Below are 19,907 nucleotides of genomic sequence, written 5' to 3' on the forward strand. Positions count from 1 at the left end.
AATTATATACAAAATAGGCAGTATAGCCTAATTTAAAAAAAAAGAAGAAGAAAGAAAAAAATATTCCCTCTAACATTGGCGTCCTTTAAATTAGGTGTGAGCATATGACAAATTAATCACAATTTATTACAGTAGATATGTATTATCTAGTGAAACTACACATACAGCTCAAACCATTGGGCTATGAGTTTCATTTCACATAAAACTAGACACAAATTCAAGAAAAAAATGTCACTCAAAGGACTATTATTATGCCTTCAATAACTTCTGATTAAAAAAGAGGCATTTGTAAAATATGATTTGTAAATGTATCATGATCAAATTTCATCTGTATTTACACATTTCCACATATGTGAATCTCAAAAGCAAAATTCAATTTTAACTCAAAATAGATTGAAAGTAACTTACATGCTTTCTTATCATTGGTAGTAACTTGCTGATTATGTCATTCACCATATTGAAGTTTGTTGCTGTTACATATAGAGGCTATAGAATGCACAGAGAGAAAAATGCTATAAAATAACCTGAGAGCTCATGAATACAAAATTAATATGATCTAATCATTATTTACAATTTATAATCTGTAACAACTCCTCTAATGTATAACTTATTTTCTTCCCATAGGCTTAGTCTGGAAGACACTCAGTCTACCATATTTATTTTAGAATTTAGTTCTTGGGTACTGAAAAATCAAACATAACTGTAACAGGTTGTGTATGATAAAGGGTGACTAAGAAGCCATGGGTGCTAGAGCTCAGCATCCTGATTTCTCTTTCATTATAGCAGAACGTAGTCAGGGAGAGCACTTAAAAAGAGAGCAGAGACATTTGCTTCCTCTCCAACTGGACTTCCATCATTACAGCCTTACTTCCATGTGCTTCACATGCACAGTTCTAGAAAAACGAGGTTGGGAAGCAGCGCAATTATTTTTATAAAAATTAAAATTAGTGAGCACTCTTATCATATCAGGGTTTGTAAATACTTAGATGGCATACAGATATAGAGTGTTGAATTCTTTTATGGTCATAGATCTAGGGATCCAAAATTAATATTTTAGAAACAAGATCCCATTTCTTAACACTCCCAGGAAAAAACTATTAGCTCTCTACTGCCTCTCACATTTAGAATCTGCTCCAGAGACCTAGGAAGACAGCAGCAAGAATATAGCATGAAATCAAACCATAGTAATTGGACAAGAAACCACTGATGTACTGGAAATCTAATAAATAACCAGACAGTGAGTAGATAAGTATATTTTTATGAAGTTAGTATCTTCTAACCTCTATGAGGATTGTAAGTATCTAAGAAACAGTCCCTTAAATAAGAAACACAGCACATGTGCTCTCTCCCTATCCATAACAACCTTGAACCCAAACCTAAGAAAACCACTTCACAAGCCATCTCTTTTACAGAGGTTTCATTCATTATTTTTTAATTTTTACTTTTTATTAATCAACTGATATGCATAATGTATTACTTTGAAAATAATATGAGTAAGGGTCTGTGTCTGTGTGTCCATGTGCGTGTGCCTGTGCGTGTGCCTGTGTGTGTGTATGTTTGTGTGTTTGTGCATATGTTTGAGTGCTTCTGATGATTCATCCAAGACCCCAATGTTACATTTCAGATTAGTAGAATTTTATGAAAAGGACAACTTACACTAACTGACTTTGTATCTTTTTATGCAGAGGCTAACAATTATGCAAAAGCATCTTAGAATAGACCAGCTCTGATCTTGTGGTTGGAATGTAACAAGAAAGGAACAAATTTAAGGTTTTGTTCAGAATGTAAAATTAATCACCTATGGGTGAAAATATAGATCAGGGCTCAGAAATCATACATCCCAGAAGGAAATAATCACCTGCAAGTTTCCTTCTTACACCAATATGGCACATTGAAATATGTATATATATTCATAAAACACATACTCATAGGAATACACACACACACACACACACACACACACACAGAGACAGACACACACAAACACGTAAGCATAGAACATTTAAAGAAAAGTAAAGCTTCTGATATTTTGATGAATAACTGAAAACATTGGTATAATTTTAAGACAACAAAGTTTTATTATAAAGAATTCTGCACATGAGATAGAGTAATAATTCACATGGGACTTTAATTCACATTATTGAAAAATATTTGTTTTCAGAGCATTAGAAACATATTAATGTCTAATTAATGATTGCAAAGATGTATACATCTCTTTCTGATGGTGATTTTCTTTGTAAAACAGATTTCAAGACAAAGAGACTTTTCAAATAAAATATTTCTACAAATAACGTTTTTAAAGCATGAAAGTTAAAATAGAACTGGTAGTTTTATTATATATACTAAAATATTTCTTGACTCATGATGAACCACAGAAATGTAAACAATTCTTAAGAGAGAAGATCAACCTTAGAATAGTTCACATGCTCCTTCTATGAGGAATAAAATGTTTTAATTGTTCAAAGACAAATAAAATATTTAATGTAAATATATTTGCCTATATCTTCAGATAGAAATAATAACTGTAAATATTGAAATTACATATTAATAGACTAAATGTGAAACAGTGAGGTGATACTATCACTAGCAAGGTATGAATTTTAAAACAGATTACTAAAATCATGGAGGAATGTAGTAAAATGCTGTCCCCCAGCCATGGCATAAGCATTGACTCATGAGGACAGTGCAGTTGTTTTCTATACAATGCTAAGACCAAAAGTCAATATTTTATACATTGGTAATTATTAAAGTCAAGAAAGGGAAAGAACATGAATATGGGGAAAGGTTTGGGGATATCTTGTGATTGTGCAGGTGATTTGGCATTTCTATACTTACATGAAATTATCGAGTAAAGATAATTCTAAAATCATCTGCATCTATCTATTTTAAAATATAAGCAGTGTCTTAGGGATCTACATTCAATCTTAAGAGTAAAGAAAAAACAAAAATTAGGTGGAAAAATCCTAATATAAAAATAATATAAAAACATTTTCCTAATTTATCCATAGAAAAACTTTACAGGTTTATCTTAAATGTAATGAAATACATTGATGATTCAAAGAATTTATAAACTATAAAAGAAAAGGCTAAAGTAGAAACAAAAAAAATCAAAGAAAACTAATAAGAAATTGATATATATATAAAATATATATATGAAGAATTATTTCTGAATACTGACTAGAGAATATGGAGAAAGAAAATAAGGGAAGATATTTAAAAAAGGTAGAAGAATGTTTTGATGATCTGATATTATCTCTTCAAAGACAAAAATGAAATAAACATATAACATGAATAAAAGTTAAAAATTATCTATTACCAATCTTCTGAACTACACGAAAGGTTTTTAATAATTATGGTAGGATAAAATATTAAAGCACTAGAGTCATAGGAGAGAATTAGTAAAAATGTTCATGTTAAAGCAAATGGATCTAAATCAGAAAAGTGTACAACGCTGAGCATTTGCCACAGCTGAAGTCAAAGAGCAGAGGCAAGAGAACATTTCCCTATGGGAGGTTCTGCTCTTCTGCTCTTCTCTGTCCTGAGGACACATATGGTTCAGCCAAGCTGACGAGTTTTCCCTGATTTATGTCACTGACTCAAAATCTATTTTATACTATATTAAAATACTGTTTTGTGTAATGGGGACCTGGTATGAGTAAGAAATTGCTTGGTGATCTAAAATATCTTCATTATATTCCCCTTTGTAAGTCTAGTGCAGTGTCCACAGTGACATGTTAGAACACTGACTCTAGGTCCATTTTGTACCCATTAGCATTTATGAAAGGCAGAGAGGTGGTGATCCCTGAGTCACAGTCTATTCTGCTTTACAGTAGGAAATGTCTTCAAAGCTCTACATGTTACATAGTACTTAAATTTTTGATCTGCGCTAAACCCAATACTGGAAAGTGGACAATAATATGAGCCTGAGAAAAATAGACAATTATTCAATAGATATTTATGTTTATCTCAATGATAGAACTACTGTATAGTATTGTGAGGTTGTGAGTTTTATCCTAAACACCATACACAAAGATGAACACACACACACACACACACACACACACCCCACTGTTAAATTTATAAAGGTAATTTCTGAACAGAAGTCACATGCAAAGATACCCTCATGACTAGATTATTCAAATAAACATGAGGATGAAAGCCATGACTTTGTAGCTGGTATTCAGAGGAAGGTACAAGGATGCATAGTAAGAGACTTAGAGAAAGAGCACAGAATGGAGATAAAGAGCTAGTATATCACTGAACACTTAGGTATGGAGAGAAAATGTAATGCTTTATGATAATATTATATAATAAAAATAGTTTACTAGTCATAAATATTTTAAAATGAATAAGGAATAGTGGAAACAACACACAAGTCTATATATAAGCAATAAGGACTCAGGAAGGGGCAGTTTAATTGTAGTAATAATACTTCACTTGGAAATATATGCTGTTGGAAATATTTGATTCAATTTTCAGTGATATAACAAACAGTATTTCCTCTTTTTTGGATCTCTAGTACATGAATCAGTCTTGTTTCATGTTGCTCTCTACACATCACATATGAGAGTCCTATGTCTGCATTGACTACAGATATAATTTCCACATAATATTGTCTAAATTCTCTCCCTCAGTCTCTCTGTCCCTCTGTCCCTCCCCTCCTTTGTCCCGCTCTCCCCATCCCTGCCCTTCTTATGTCTCCATCTTCCATTACTTTACAGACTGTCTCTCTCCTAGTCATGAACATAGAATATTAGTTTTGGTTTTGTATTCACATACAGTGTCACAGCATGCAATGTCCTCAGTGAATATCTGCATGGGAAGTTCCATTATGTTGTGTTTTTTGGCTTCACGAATGGATCTGTGAAATGCAAGAAAAATATACAATACAGCAGGATTAATTAGGAGCTTATTTCAAGGTAATCTCTGTTAATATTTTTTTCAGAATCATCTTAGATTTCAATATAAGAAAATAAGATCAGCAATATTCACTATTCGACTGGTGAATACTCAAAAATGCTTCAAAAACAGATATAGTCAGGTAATAACACATTGACCTAAGTAGTATACCCAGTCCTCAAAATGATGTGCCTGAAACAAACAGAAGGATAGAAATTTGCTTGACCTCAAAGGAGGAAGCAGCAGATGGTTTGAATGTGCATGCCAGAGTGATATCTACTTAGTGGAATTTAAAATAAGACTTGAGAGTACTGTTTACTCTAATACAAAGAGGAAATAATAAATGCAGAACTTCTGAAAAAAAATAAAAAATAAATGCAGAACTTCCACAAAATTAAATAAAATAAGGAATGGACAGGAGAATGCAAAGCATTTTCCATTGACCATCTAATTAACAACTGATTTCGAGACAGAATATCAAATATATATAATATATATATTTTATATATATATATGTATATATATATCATTCCTGTATCACCAAGGAATTAAAATGTTAACACAAGTAAAATACCTTTGTAGAAAGAAATACCACCAAATGGTCTGTTCCATGGAACTGTGAAATTGAAAAAAATTAGAGTCATGATAAATGGTAAGATTTTTAAGGTTATTATGCATAAAAACATCTTACGTCTGTGGCCATCAATTATGGTATAGGTATATTTGGCAGTCTCTACATGATTCCACCTCTAAATGACCTAATTTTTGTACTGTCGTGCTGTCATATGACACTTTACCATCCCTAAATATAATATTTGATAAGAGAGAAACCCTAAGCATTAAAGAACAATCTTTTGAGATTTTACTAGAGGAATAGAAAACATTCAGAGAACAAAAGGTGATCTTCTCTTTTGTCAGAGTCTATGACAAATGCTTTTCCATGTAAAGAGCAAAGTCACAGAGCCTAGAATGCTCATAAAACTAGTGTTTGTGTTATTTGAGTCAACTGTGTGATGACACTAAGAATTTGGATAGAAGAATGAAGAGCTCAAATTTGGAGTATGCATGAACTTTTCACATGGAAAAAAACTTGAATTTTGGTGTATGTTTGATTAGAGCAGAAGGCACATGCTACACAATCTCTGTGATTCCATCAACTACACTCAATATAATATCAATATGCCATGAGCACAATGAAAGATTAGAATGCAAATTTGAAATTTTCCTGAGCTCAGAAAATTATACCTGACTCTGATGGTCTTGTGACACCAGTCCTTTTTAATTGACTATAAAAACCAGTGATATTCTGCTACAGAGACATTCAAATACTTGAGTATTGCATGAGTAACTTTTCATCATTCAATTAAAATACTAATGTTTAAGAAAATGTGGGAGTGGCCTGAGACACTGGCGGAACCTGAAGGAAACAGACCGGATAAACAGTTCTCTGCACCCAAATCCCGTGGGAGGGAGAGCTGAACCTTCAGAGAGGCAGACACGCCTGGGAAACCAGAAGAGACTGCACTCTGTGCACATCCAGGCGCCAGAGGAAAACACCAAACGCCATCTGGAACCCTGGTGCACGGAGGCTCCCGGAAAGAGCGGCGCAGATCTTCCCGGTTGCTGCCACAGCGGAGAGGACTTAGGCAGTACCCCACGAGCAAACTTGAGCCTTGGAACTGCAGGTAGGACCAACTTTTCCCCTGCAAGAAACCTGCCTGGTGAACTCAGGACACACAGAGGCAAAATTCCTCTAAGGCCGGGCACTTCCTGTGTTTACCGGAAGTCCCACACCGGCGGATCCCGGACCGCAGCAGCTCTCTGCTCCCAAACCCCGTGGGAGAGAGACCTCACCGCCTGATCAAGTGGGCACTCCTGAGGCTGCAGAGCGGAGGAGACCACCAACACTGCCCACCCCTGCCCACATCCCTGGCCCAAGAGGCAACTGTATAAGGCCTCTGGGTTCCCGTAGGGGAGGGCCCGGGAGCGGCAGGACCCCTGCGCCTGAGACACTGGCGGAACCTGAAGGAAACAGACCGGATAAACAGTTCTCTGCACCCAAATCCCGTGGGAGGGAGAGCTGAACCTTCAGAGAGGCGGACACGCCTGGGAAACCAGAAGAGACTGCACTCTGTGCACATCCAGGCGCCAGAGGAAAACACCAAACGCCATCTGGAACCCTGGTGCACGGAGGCTCCTGGAAAGAGCGGCGCAGATCTTCCCGGTTGCTGCCACAGCGGAGAGGACTTAGGCAGTACCCCACGAGCAAACTTGAGCCTTGGAACTGCAGGTAGGACCAACTTTTCCCCTGCAAGAAACCTGCCTGGTGAACTCAGGACACACAGAGGCAAAATTCCTCTAAGGCCGGGCACTTCCTGTGTTTACCGGAAGTCCCACACCGGCGGATCCCGGACCGCAGCAGCTCCCTGCTCCCAAACCCCGTGGGAGAGAGACCTCACCGCCTGATCAGGTGGGCACTCCTGAGGCTGCAGAGCGGAAGAGACCACCAACACTGCCCACCCCTGCCCACATCCCTGGCCCAAGAGGCAACTGTATAAGGCCTCTGGGTTCCCGTAGGGGAGGGCCCGGGAGCGGCAGGACCCCTGCGCCTGAGACACTGGCGGAACCTGAAGGAAACAGACCGGATAAACAGTTCTCTGCACCCAAATCCCGTGGGAGGGAGAGCTGAACCTTCAGACAGGCGGACACGCCTGGGAAACCAGAAGAGACTGCACTCTGTGCACATCCAGGCGCCAGAGGAAAACACCAAACGTCATCTGAAACCCTGGTGCACGGAGGCTCCCGGAAGGAGCGGCACAGATTTTCCCGGTTGCTGCCACAGCGGAGAGGACTTAGGCAGTACCCCACGAGCAAACATGAGCCTTGGAACCACAGGTAGGACCAACTTTTCCCCTGCAAGAAACCTGCCTGGTGAACTCAAGACACAGGCCCACAGGAACAGCTGAAGACCTGTAGAGAGGAAAAACTACACGCCCGAAAGCAGAACACTCTGTCCCCATAACTGGCTGAAAGAAAACAGGAAAACAGGTCTACAGCACTCCTGACACACAGGTTATAGGACAGTCTAGCCACTGTCAGAAATAGCAGAACAAAGTAACACTAGAGATAATCTGATGGCGAGAGGCAAGCGCAGGAACCCAAGCAACAGAAACCAAGACTACATGGCATCATCAGAGCCCAATTCTCCCACCAAAGCAAACACGGAATATCCAAACACACCAGAAAAGCAAGACCTAGTTTCAAAATCATATTTGATCATGATGCTGGAGGACTTCAAGAAAGACATAAAGAACTCCCTTAGAGAACAAGTAGAAGCCTACAGAGAGGAATCGCAAAAATCCCTGAAAGAATTCCAGGAAAACACAATCAAACAGTTGAAGGAATTAAAAATGGAAATAGAAGCAATCAAGAAAGAACACATGGAAACAACCCTGGACATAGAAAATCAAAAGAAAAGACAAGGAGCTGTAGATACAAGCTTCACCAACAGAATACAAGAGATGGAAGAGAGAATCTCGGGAGCAGAAGATTCCATAGAAATCATTGACTCAACTGTCAAAGATAATGTAAAGCGGAAAAAGCTACTGGTCCAAAACATACAGGAAATCCAGGACTCAATGAGAAGATCAAACCTAAGGATAATAGGTATAGAAGAGAGTGAAGACTCCCAGCTCAAAGGACCAGTAAATATCTTCAACAAAATCATAGAAGAAAACTTCCCTAACCTAAAAAAAGAGATACCCATAGGCATACAAGAAGCCTACAGAACTCCAAATAGATTGGACCAGAAAAGAAACACCTCCCGTCACATAATTGTCAAAACACCAAACGCACAAAATAAAGAAAGAATATTAAAAGCAGTAAGGGAAAAAGGTCAAGTAACATATAAAGGCAGACCTATCAGAATCACACCAGACTTTTCGCCAGAAACTATGAAGGCCAGAAGATCCTGGACAGATGTCATACAGACCCTAAGAGAACACAAATGCCAGCCCAGGTTACTGTATCCTGCAAAACTCTCAATTAACATTGATGGAGAAACCAAGATATTCCATGACAAAACCAAATTTACACAATATCTTTCTACAAGTCCAGCACTACAAAGGATAATAAAGGGTAAAGCCCAACATAAGGAGGCAAGCTATACCCTAGAAGCAAGAAACTAATCATCTTGGCAACAAAACAAAGAGAATGAAAGCACACAAACATAACCTCACTTCCAAATATGAATATAACGGGAAGCAATAATCACTATTCCTTAATATCTCTCAATATCAATGGCCTCAACTCCCCAATAAAAAGACATAGATTAACAAACTGGATATGCAACGAGGACCCTGCATTCTGCTGCCTACAGGAAACACACCTCAGAGACAAAGACAGACATTACCTCAGAGTGAAAGGCTGGAAAACAATTTTCCAAGCAAATGGTCAGAAGAAGCAAGCTGGAGTAGCCATTCTAATATCAAATAAAATCAATTTTCAACTAAAAGTCATCAAAAAAGATAAGGAAGGACACTTCATATTCATCAAAGGAAAAATCCACCAAGATGAAGTCTCAATCCTAAATATCTATGCCCCAAATACAAGGGCACCTACATATGAAAAGAAACCTTACTAAAGCTCAAAACACACATTGCACCTCACACAATAATAGTGGGAGATTTCAACACCCCACTCTCATCAATGGACAGATCATGGAAACAGAAATTAAACAGAGATGTAGACAGACTAAGAGAAGTCATGAGCCAAATGGACTTAACGGATATTTATAGAACATTCTATCCTAAAGCAAAAGGATATACCTTCTTCTCAGCTCCTCATGGTACTTTCTCCAAAATTGACCATATAATTGGTCAAAAAACGGGCCTCAACAGGTACAGAAAGATAGAAATAATCCCATGCGTGCTATCGGACCACCACGGCCTAAAACTGGTCTTCAATAACAATAAGGGAAGAATGCCCACATATACGTGGAAATTGAACAATGCTCTACTCAATGATAACCTGGTCAAGGAAGAAATAAAGAAAGAAATTAAAAACTTTTTAGAATTTAATGAAAATGAAGGTACAACATACCCAAACTTATGGGACACAATGAAAGCTGTGCTAAGAGGAAAACTCATAGCGCTGAGTGCCTGCAGAAAGAAACAGGAAAGAGCATATGTCAGCAGCTTGACAGCACACTTAAAAGCTCTAGAACAAAAAGAAGCAAATACACCCAGGAGGAGTAGAAGGCAGGAAATAATCAAACTCAGAGCTGAAATCAACCAAGTAGAAACAAAAAGGACCATAGAAAGAATCAACAGAACCAAAAGTTGGTTCTTTGAGAAAATCAACAAGATAGATAAACCCTTAGCCAGACTAACGAGAGGACACAGAGAGTGCGTCCAAATTAACAAAATCAGAAATGAAAAGGGAGACATAACTACAGATTCAGAGGAAATTCAAAAAATCATCAGATCTTACTATAAAAACCTATATTCAACAAAACTTGAAAATCTTCAGGAAATGGACAATTTCCTAGACAGATACCAGGTATCGAAGTTAAATCAGGAACAGATAAACCAGTTAAACAACCCCATAACTCCTAAGGAAATAGAAGCAGTCATTAAAGGTCTCCCAACCAAAAAGAGCCCAGGTCCAGACGGGTTTAGTGCAGAATTCTATCAAACCTTCATAGAAGACCTTATACCAATATTATCCAAACTATTCCACAAAATTGAAACAGATGGAGCCCTACCGAATTCCTTCTATGAAGCCACAATTACTCTTATACCTAAACCACACAAAGACCCAACAAAGAAAGAGAACTTCAGACCAATTTCCCTTATGAATATCGACGCAAAAATACTCAATAAAATTCTGGCAAACCGAATTCAAGAGCACATCAAAACAATCATCCACCATGATCAAGTAGGCTTCATCCCAGGCATGCAGGGATGGTTTAATATAAGGAAAACCATCAACGTGATCCATCATATAAACAAACTGAAAGAACAGAACCACATGATCATTTCATTAGATGCTGAGAAAGCATTTGACAAAATTCAACACCCCTTCATGATAAAAGTCCTGGAAAGAATAGGTATTCAAGGCCCATACCTAAACATAGTAAAAGCCATATACAGCAAACCAGTTGCTAACATTAAACTAAATGGAGAGAAACTTGAAGCAATCCCACTAAAATCAGGGACTAGACAAGGCTGCCCACTCTCTCCCTACTTATTCAATATAGTTCTTGAAGTTCTAGCCAGAGCAATCAGACAACAAAAGGAGATCAAGGGGATACAGATCGGAAAAGAAGAGGTCAAAATATCACTATTTGCAGACGACATGATAGTATATTTAAGTGATCCCAAAAGTTCCACCAGAGAACTACTAAAGCTGATAAACAACTTCAGCAAAGTGGCTGGGTATAAAATTAACTCAAATAAATCAGTTGCCTTCCTCTATACAAAAGAGAAACAAGCCGAGAAAGAAATTAGGGAAACGACACCCTTCATAATAGACCCAAATAATATAAAGTACCTCGGTGTGACTTTAACCAAGCAAGTAAAAGATCTGTACAATAAGAACTTCAAGACACTGAGGAAAGAAATTGAAGAAGACCTCAGAAGATGGAAAGATCTCCCATGCTCATGGATTGGCAGGATTAATATAGTAAAAATGGCCATTTTACCAAAAGCAATCTACAGATTCAATGCAATCCCCATCAAAATACCAATCCAATTCTTCAAAGAGTTAGACAGAACAATTTGCAAATTCATCTGGAATAACAAAAAACCCAGGATAGCTAAAGCTATCCTCAACAATAAGAGGACTTCAGGGGGAATCACTATCCCTGAACTCAAGCAGTATTACAGAGCAATAGTGATAAAAACTGCATGGTATTGGTACAGAGACAGACAGATAGACCAATGGAATAGAATTGAAGACCCAGAAATGAACCCACACACCTATGGTCACTTGATTTTTGACAAAGGAGCCAAAACCATCCAATGGAAAAAAGATAGCATTTTCAGCAAATGGTGCTGGTTCAACTGTAGGGCAACATGTAAAAGAATGCAGATTGATCCATGCTTATCACCCTGTACAAAGCTTAAGTCCAAGTGGATCAAGGACCTCCACATCAAACCAGACACACTCACACTAATAGAAGAAAAACTAGGGAAGCATCTGGAACACATGGACACTGTCAAAAATTTCCTGAACAAAACACCAATGGCTTATGCTCTAAGATCAAGAATCGACAAATGGGATCTCATAAAACTGCAAAGCTTCTGTAAGGCAAAGGACACTGTGGTTAGGACAAAACGACAACCAACAGATTGGGAAAAGATCTTTACCAATCCTATAACAGATAGAGGCCTTATATCCAAAATATACAAAGAACTCAAGAAGTTAGACCGCAGGGAAACAAATAACCCTATTAAAAAATGGGGTTCAGAGCTGAACAAAGAATTCACAGCTGAGGAATGCCGAATGGCTGAGAAACACCTAAAGAAATGTTCAACATCTTTAGTCATAAGGGAAATGCAAATCAAAACAACCCTGAGATTTCACCTCACACCAGTGAGAATGGCTAAGATCAAAAACTCAGGTGACAGCAGATGCTGGCAAGGATGTGGAGAAAGAGGAACACTCCTCCATTGTTGGTGGGATTGCAGACTGGTAAAACCATTCTGGAAATCAGTCTGGAGGTTCCTCAGAAAATTGGACATTGAACTGCCTGAGGATCCAGCCATACCTCTCTTGGGCATATACCCAAAAGATGCCTCAACATATAAAAGAGACACGTGCTCCACTATGTTCATCGCAGCCTTATTTATAATAGCCAGAAACTGGAAAGAACCCAGATGCCCTTCAACAGAGGAATGGATACAGAAAATGTGGTACATCTACACAATGGAATATTACTCAGCTATCAAAAACAACGAGTTTATGAAATTCGTAGGCAAATGGTTGGAACTGGAAAATATCATCCTGAGTGAGCTAACCCACTCACAGAAAGACATACATGGTATGCACTCATTGATAAGTGGCTATTAGCCCAAATGCTTGAATTACCCTAGATCCCTAGAACAAAGGAAACTCAAGACGGATGATCAAAATGTGAATGCTTCACTCCTTCTTTAAATGAGGAAAAAGAATACCCTTGGCAGGGAAGGGAGAGGCAAAGATTAAAACAGAGACTGAAGGAACACCCATTCAGAGCCTGCCCCACAGGTGGCCCATACATATACAGCCACCCAATTAGACAAGATGGATGAAGCAAAGAAGTGCAGACCGACAGGAGCCGGATGTAGATCGCTCCTGAGAGACACAGCCAGAATACAGCAAATAGAGAGGCGAATGCCAGCAGCAAACCACTGAACTGAGAATAGGTCCCCCGTTGAAGGAATCAGAGAAAGAACTGGAAGAGCTTGAAGGTGCTCGAGACCCCAAAAGTACAACAATGTCAAGCAACCAGAGCTTCCAGGGACTAAGCCACTACCTAAAGACTATACATGGACTGACCCTGGACTCTGTCCCCATAGGTAGCAATGAATATCCTAGTAAGAGCACCAGTGGAAGGGGAAGCCCTGGGTCCTACTAAGACTGAACCCCCAGTGAACTAGATCGTGGAAAAGAAAAGTACAGTGTCTCATTTTAAAAACCATTCTATCTTTTCAGTAAGGTTTTAGCTGGTGAGCCAACCTTTCTATGGTGATCCCTTACCAAAGGGATCGAACCAGTCTCCACTCAGACCGGAGATCTTATCCTCTTGAACGACACTAACAGTACCATAAACCAGTAGAGATGGACAGTTGTCTCTCTAGCCCTGGGCCCAAAGCACTACCCCAGAAACACACACTTGAATGCTAACCCAACTTACAGAACAAGCAGCCCATTAAGCAGTTTTCCCTGAGATACCAGTCTGGAAATAATACGAAATTACTTCGCCTGTTTTATTGCTCCTCTCCCCTTCTCATGTTCTGGTCCATCTAATTACTGCTGCTCATAAGGAGATTCAAGACTTGTGTGTGAGCTGGATGATGGCTTAGGGGCAGCTAATTTGAAAGAAGAAACCTTTCCTCAGCAAAGGCAAAGAGTGATACTCTGCACCTACGTAGGCAAGAAATATATATAAATATATTTTTTGTTTATTTAATATATGTTATTAATATGACACACACACACACAAAATCAACGAGTGTGCAAGAATCCTTGGAGATCAGAAGAGGGCATTGGATTCCCTAAAACTGGACTTAGAGGCATCTGCGAGTTATCATGTGGATGCTGAGAACTGAATCCAGGTCCTCTCGAGAGCCTCTCTACTCCCAGGAACTGGGAGTCAGCAGACGTTCTACTACAGGTGCAAGGCGAGCCTGGTATGCACAGTGATTTCAAGTATAGCTTGGTGTACGTGTCAAGTCCTAGGCCAGCCAGGGCTACACGCTGAAACCCTACCTCAAAGAAGAGGAGGAAGGTATATCATGAAGGAGGCCTCTTGAAGATAGAAACGGACTGGAGTGAAGCAGCTCTAGCCAAGGCAGGGCAAGGATTTTAGTTCCAGTCTAGCTACAACCTACCCTGTGACTCTTTACTGCACACCGTTTTCTTTAAGGACTTTTGTCCCTTCCAACAGCTCAAAGTATGGCCCTCCATAAAGTCAGTCACTGCTAATCCCTTCCTAGAGTGAGAAGATAAACTCGTAGGGCATATAAAACTTAACAAAATGCCTCTGGTTCCTTGGGCTACCTGTAAATTGTTCAGAGCGCTCTATCTACAGCTTTGGCGAGCCATCACCCATGCTGGGTGGAACTTCAAAACCAAACTTTGTAGATGTATGTGCAGGTGTGTGTGTGTATGTTTCTAGGTTTGGGTTCACACACACCTTTGTGGGTATTTGAAGGCCCTTCTTTTTTTGAGACAGAATCTTTTATACATACACAGAACATAGCAATTAAGTCAAGTCAGCTTGCTACTCAGTGCCAAGGATCTGCTCTCCGCCTTTCACCAACAATGAGAGCACAAGTGTGTGCCACTAGCATTGGCTTGTCACGTGGGTGTTCGGTATTGAGCTCAGACTCCTGTGCTTATGCAGCAATCACTTTACGGACTGAACCCTCTCCCCAGCCTCTGTGGTGAGCTTTTGGTGATGCAGCTGCCTTTCAGTCACACAGTTTCTTCTCAGTAACTAAGCCTCAATAAATTAATTGATTTACCAAGCTAATAGACACGCCAAAGTGAATGAGAGCCTGTGAAGCCTCAACTCTACACAAAGAACTACATGCAACTAAGAAATGCTGAGACTTTGATAGTCTTCCCTGAGGAAGAGCAGGTCAATTTTTACCCAATACCAAGTAGTCAGTACTGAAAACATAAACATACAAGCAACATCAGACAGGTTGAATAGGTTATATTTATGTATGTAGGAAAATCTATACATAGTTGCATGTAACAACAATTAATGAAAAAGGAGGTTGTGGACCTGAAAGAGAGCAAGCAAGAGTAGATGGGAGTCATTTTAACATTTTTATTTTCATCCTGTGTATGTGTGAATGCCCAAGGCAACTAGAGGCATCAGAGCCTGTGAGCTAGAAGTCCAGGCAGTTGTGAGCCATCTGCCAAGGGTGCTAGGCAGCAAACTCAGTTCTTCTGGAAGAGTAAAATACACTTCCAAATACTGAGCCATCTCTCCAGCCCACATGGAAGGGTTTGGTGGGAGGAGAAGTGGAGGGAATGGAGAAATGTTGGGATTATGTTATAATTTCAAAAGTAAAAGTGATAATTTTTAAAATACACTTAAAGCATCATGTCCCTTTTCCCCTCCCCCCCAACCAGAGAATCATTATGTCCTGGCTATCACCCCACATCCCTGTGGGATCACTGGGTAGATGAGTTCTAACATTTCTGTACAAAGAATGCCCAAGAGGCCTGAGGCAAGACACCTGTGGTAGAGCCGCTGAGACACAACCCCACTGTACACTCGACATGTTTGTCACACTTAGATATTACCAAATGAGACACATGCAAAAACATGAGTACCAGACCTGTGCAAAATAGCAGAACCCAGGCTACAAAAGAAGAAGACTGCATGCACAGTCCATTTGGCTTAATGTGTGCTCATTAACCACCACTTAGTGGAAGGAAAAAGTACTTAGGCCTCTGCAATGGGTCTGAGTCATTTCAGCTGACCCCGCACTTAACACACATATTGTGGAATTTTCATTTCTGGTTTTCATAAGATCTTACACTGTTTTTAAAACCATATATGGAAGTTGTCTAGATATGATCTTTTCTGAGAATCTATTGTGGTTTTATGTAAAATAAAAACAGTGTGACATCATGACACAATGCTAATGATATAATGTTCAATTTCCTGTAATGCACACAATCCCTCAGGGGTGTTCTCATTTCAAGTGTCAGGGCATACACAGTTGATACTTTATGAGGCAGAAATCACTATAAAATGTAACTAAGCTAGCTTCTAAGGTATTGGAGATACAGTTATTATCTTGTATTATCTGGACAGGCTCAAAGTGAATTCTAGGGTCATGATAAGAAAAGAAGAGTGATAATCAGACAGCATGTGGTCAATGGATCAGGGGAAGGAGCCATGATCTATGAGATGAAGACACCTTTCACAAAACAAAAAGAAGCAAAACAAACAATAAGAACAAACTCAGGAAAGGCAAAGAAACTAGAGCCTTCAGAGGAGGACAACACTGCTAAAGCTGAACTTTATTCTAGTGGGAATCTTTCAGCTGCCTAATACCCAAAATGTAAATTGATGGATTTGTGTTGCTTTAGGCATCTAAGTTCAAAGCAGAAATAGAGAGACTATTTCCCCCTTTCTCCTATGTATATAACAATCCATCACAGGCCTGGAGTACAGTAAGAACATTGTATTCTTTGCCTGAAAGAAGTTTCCACAGCAGATGACATCTGTTTAAAATAAACCACGTGCTCGCCTTTGTTCTTCTGAGGTCTGCAGTATTCATTGGGAAATCTTTCCACATCCTATTAAGCTAACTCTTGAATGTCACACTTTTAACAAGCAAATATTCTTTTTGTAAAAAAAAATGGAGTCCTACTTACAATTATGTATATTCTAACTGGGCAATATGACTGGCAAAGGCCTTAATTGAGGTTCATAATTCACACCTAGTGTATTATTAGGCCTTTGCTACACATTGGCATTTGTGAACATTGTACCATGACCTTGTCGTCTGCACAGCTTCTTGCGATTACTGTGATTACAAAGGACTTGTGAAAGCTGAGGTGACAAAGAATGGCATTCCACTCACCTGAGGGACACATCCTTTGCTCACACTAATCTAAATCCAGAAGAAAGGCTTCCAAGACATCACATCTATTCACAGGAAACTGGTTAGCTGTTCTTATATTTTAGTGAGATACAAAGTAGTTAAGAATGGGGTGGGGGGAGGAAGGAAGAATTCCATTCAAATCCAGGAACACTCAGGAGCATGGCTCTGCTGATATTTGGAACTCTGGGGAATTCTACTCTGGGGAATTGGAAAATAATTATTATTTCTTTTCAAATTTTAAGTTATCCAGTTTATTGTACAGTTATCTTTTGCATAAAAAGCAGAAATCCTGATAACCTGAACTCTATTCCTTGAACCGATGTTGAGGTGAGAGATTATCAACTCCATAACTTTTCTTGGACTTCCATAGGCACCATGGTACATATCAATCTCTCTTTGTGTGTGTGTGTGTCTCTCTGTCTCTCTCTCCTTACACATATACATACACATAAATGTACACACTCTTGCGCATGCATGCACGCACGCGCGCACACACACACACACACACACACACACACACACACACACACACACACACACTCATGCTCACACTAAATTACCCAAAATGTAAGCTCTCAGCTGCTCCTGACACCATGGCTTCTCTCTGCCATCATGGATTCTAATCTTCTGGAAACATCATCCTAATTTTATTTTTAATTTGCTTTGGCCATGGTGTCTTTCAAAGCAATAAAGAAGTAAATAATACATACTGTCATGAATTCAGTCTTTAATGGATCAAATGTTGCTGTGTGGCCAGTTGTTAATGTAGTACTTTAACCCCACTGTGTCCCAGTAGCCCTAAGAAAGCAGTGTAACACAGATACCTACAGTGTCCAAACATAAGAAATAGTCTGACAAGACTTCCTAAAAGCTGCCTGCAAGCCAGTCTTCTCCTATCTGCCCTTGGAAGATGTTGAACTCTCAGCTTCTCCAGACCCACGTCTGTGTGGATGCTGCCCTGCCCCCGCCCTGATGATAACGGACTGAACCTCTGAACCTGTAAGCTGGCCCCACTTTTTCCTAAAAGCAGGAACCATAGAGGTTGGCAAGGAAAAAGACAATGGACAAATGGATTCTGTCTTTGATTAGAGTACTGAGCACTCCTTGAAGGAGGAGATAGTGAAGATACACTACTTTACACCTATCCTGTGATCAAAACTTATTACACAGATCAATAAGGAGGCAACAGAGAATCATTGATAGAGTGTTTGTCTAGCACATGCAAGGTCATGGTTCCCAGCCTCAGTACTCAAAAGAATGGAAAGAAGGGAGGGAAAATGGAGGAGGGTGTGGTTGAAACATTAGAAACTATAGCGTGTCAAATGACTATCTTTCCAGTATCTTTTTCTCCCTCAATGACCTGCTCCTCCTCACACTGTACACAGTGTACTAATGAACGCTCATGAACAGATCATAAGCACAAAAACACACATGTCAAACTATGCTTTGAAGTCAAAGCAAGTTATAATGTGGGATGCCTCAGTAGGTATGGTTTCTAAAAGCAAAGATAGATCATCTTCGACTGGTCCTTTAGTTTTTATCTAATACCTGTCTGCGATTTTCATGTCCTCTTTACATGGGTACATAGGTATGTTACCTTCTTCATCTTCTAGATTTTCCCAACATTCTCTGCTGACTTAACAGTCAGCCTGTAAGAGAGGGTGTGTGCTCCTGGCACTGTTTGTTGCCAGCCAAGGCAGGCTGGTCTGCACTCGTGTGTTCTTTCTTCACACTCAAGAGAGAGGAAAATGGACACTCCATTTTGGAGTGTTTTCCTAAGAACTATCTGCAAAAGCAAACAGACTCTTAAAAATCCCTCTGGTGCATTTGTATCTTTGGCCTTTTGCAAGAAGGGGAGAGAAGGAAGAGAAAGGACGACTGACTGAGAAGGTTGTTCTCATTCCCACTGCTGGTGAGGGGTTTGATTTCCTAAGTATTAATCAAAATCACTCTTGATTATAGCAAAAACAACCTTTGCTATAATTTTAATGAAATTAATGAGAATATATGGTAATTCTGAGCAATCTTGCTCTAGAGATTAAAGAACAGCCTGCCAGGAAACATACGAATAAAGCTTTAAGATCAAAATTTGCATAATTAAGTTTCTTCCCTACACTGCCCACCCCACCTCCAGCATCACTAGCTGTGCTAAGTTCTATGAAAAAAGATGTTTAAAGTCAGGTTGGCAAAGCCTGGGTTTCCTCCTGAGCCGGGACATCCTTTTCCAATACTGTTTTCATGTTTTTAAAACTCATGCCTGCCAGACTAACAGATAGCCAATGACGATTGACCAAAATTACAGAGTGCACAGGTTTTGAGCCCTCCTCTTAAATTCTTAAGTGAAAAAAAAACCAAGATCTTCTCCCTTAGGAAACTGCTTTCCTGCCACTTTGGTACCATATGAATCTGTGTGTCCTGCTCTATGGAAGTGTCCTGCCAAGTCGTAGCCTAAGCAACATATCAAAGCCCCAAATGACAAGCATTGTTTAATGATACCAGACAGAAAGGCTCCCTGCTCCAGTACTACTCCCTCAACAGAGGCTGTGAAGGCCTCAGCCCAGTCTACCACGTGCCCCCTCTATCAGCACAACAAACTCTGGTCCTTTCAGGAGGGTATGTGTTTGTTCCAAGAGTACAGACAAAGCAGTAGCCACCTGTTTCTGAGAATGT

The sequence above is a fragment of the Rattus norvegicus genome, chromosome 4, assembly GCF_021556685.1.
Source record: "Rattus norvegicus strain SHRSP/BbbUtx chromosome 4, alternate assembly SHRSP_T2T, whole genome shotgun sequence".
In the NCBI taxonomy this organism is placed as follows: domain Eukaryota; kingdom Metazoa; phylum Chordata; class Mammalia; order Rodentia; family Muridae; genus Rattus; species Rattus norvegicus.